Below are 2,065 nucleotides of genomic sequence, written 5' to 3'. Positions count from 1 at the left end.
GAGGGAGACAAGAAGGGGACACTGAAGGAAGACAACCAAACACAAAAACAGACACACACACACACACACACCCCCGCCGCCTCACCCCGGGACCATCAGACGCGTAGAAGTCTGCGAGAGCTTCGGCCCAGTAGAGGGAGAAGTGACCGAGGCCAGCCAAGGGACTGAAGTTGGAGTTGGGAAGATGTGGGTGGACACAGGTATATGGCTTTGATTTTTGAGGAAATTCACTCTTTCATTCGATCGTATTCATTAAGCGCTTACCGTGTGCCGCCGAGCACCCAACTCAACTCTTGGGAAAGTACGATACAGCAGTAAACAGTGACAATCCCTGCCCACAACGAGCTCACAGTCTAGAGGTGGGGGAGTGCACTGAAGAGGCAGCTGGTGGCTGAGAGGGGCCCCTCCTTCTCATCCTCGGGATTGTAGTAAAATTAACGTAGCGATAGACTCCTCGATTGGCGGTTCCAAAGGTTACGGGGAGGAGGGGAGGGCCTTCTGGTTTCCTCCTTCAGGACAGCAGGGCTTGTGGGGAATATCGCAGTGCCTAGGAAGTTTGGTTACTTGCCTCCTTCAACTCTTGCCCCGAGGCTTACTGCTCAGTCCAGGATACGTCCTGATCAGAAGTAGGCACCGCCCACTTCCACGTAATGCACCTGACTTCCAGGCCCACACACGAGAACCAGATGCTCGTGTAAAGGTTAAAAATTAAACCCAGAACTCTTCGAGTGTTCAGAAGTGGTAGCCTGTAAATACTATTCCATTTGTAATTTGTAATTTACCGTTTATATTTAAAGATAAGAAGGGAATTGTACAATTTACCGTTGGTAAAGGGGGACCGTGTGGCTATTTGGGGATTACGGACATGCTCGGCATTTGGGGAACTTAAAATTCTAATAATAACAATGTGGGTGTTTGTTAAGCGCTTACTATGTCCAGAGCACTGTTCTAAGCGCTGGGGTAGAGAGAGGGTCATCAGGTTGTCCCACGCGAGGCTCACGGTTAATCCCCATTTTACAGAGGAGGTAACTGAGGCACAGAGAAGTGAAGCGACTTGCCCGCAGTCACACAGCTGACAGGTGGCGGAGCCGGGAGTCGAACCCATGACCTCTGACTCCGAAGCCCAGGCTCTTTCCACTGAGCCACGCTGCTTCCCCTTACGAGAGGGATTCGTGGCTACATAGTTAAATCTTAGAAATAAGCAATTGTTTAATAAAATGTGGCGACCTAGTTGATCGGTGAAGATGCACGGTATTCCCCAAACTCCCTGCCACCAGGAGACGAAAGGGTACGTGTCATTGCTTGACACAGGATGGTCCCAAGTCATTGCACACTGAGACCAAAATAGCCTGGCTGCAAAAAATACTCAGGGATGGGTACAGTTTATTTCAAGGCAAAACTTTTATCGGGGGCGGGGGGGGCGGCGGCGGGGGGGCTCATCTGAAAGGATGAAGATGATGATGATGTTGATGATGGCCATAACGGCGCAAGAGCTTTAGGGGCTGCAGATGTCGATAATAATAACGTTGGTATTTGTTAAGCGCTTACTACGTGCCGAGCACTGTTCTAAGCGCTGGGGTAGACACAGGGGAATCAGGTTGTCCCACGTGGGGCTCACAGTCTCACTCCCCATTTTACAGATGAGGGAACCGAGGCACCGAGAAGTTAAGTGACTCGCCCAAAGTCACCCAGCTGACAGGTGGCCGAGCCGGGATTCGAACCCCTGACCTCTGACTCCAAAGCCCGGGCTCTTTCCACTGAGCCGCGCTGCTTCTCGAAATGTTGGCTGGCCGGCCCTAGTGAGATTCGAACTCACGAGCCCGGTTTGCGAGACCAGTGCTCTTACCCCTGAGCTACAGAGCCCTATAGAGCTATGTCAATCTATAAATATGGTCAGGCTTCTCCGTCCCATACTGGTCTTTTCAGCCACACCCACATCCACAGATAAATTTCACCAGCAGTAGCATCCTCTTGAAATATAATTGAAAATGCCGTACGCCTATACATGTACCCGCTCTTCCGTGAAAGTGGAGCTGAGATCAAATTCAAATAAAAAAGTGACCCT

At 50.8% G+C, this 2,065-nt stretch overlaps 1 non-coding gene across 1 annotated transcript; it reads right to left on the bottom strand.

The window, feature by feature from the left end:
• Positions 1 to 1,791: 1,791 nt before the first annotated feature.
• On the bottom strand, positions 1,792 to 1,863 carry TRNAA-CGC. The gene has a single exon. It is a non-coding gene; the product is annotated as a tRNA-Ala (tRNA).
• Positions 1,864 to 2,065: the final 202 nt, after the last annotated feature.

This window comes from Ornithorhynchus anatinus, chromosome X3 (genome assembly GCF_004115215.2).
Source record: "Ornithorhynchus anatinus isolate Pmale09 chromosome X3, mOrnAna1.pri.v4, whole genome shotgun sequence".
Lineage (NCBI taxonomy): Eukaryota > Metazoa > Chordata > Mammalia > Monotremata > Ornithorhynchidae > Ornithorhynchus > Ornithorhynchus anatinus.
This window is presented reverse-complemented; position numbering and strand designations above follow the sequence as displayed.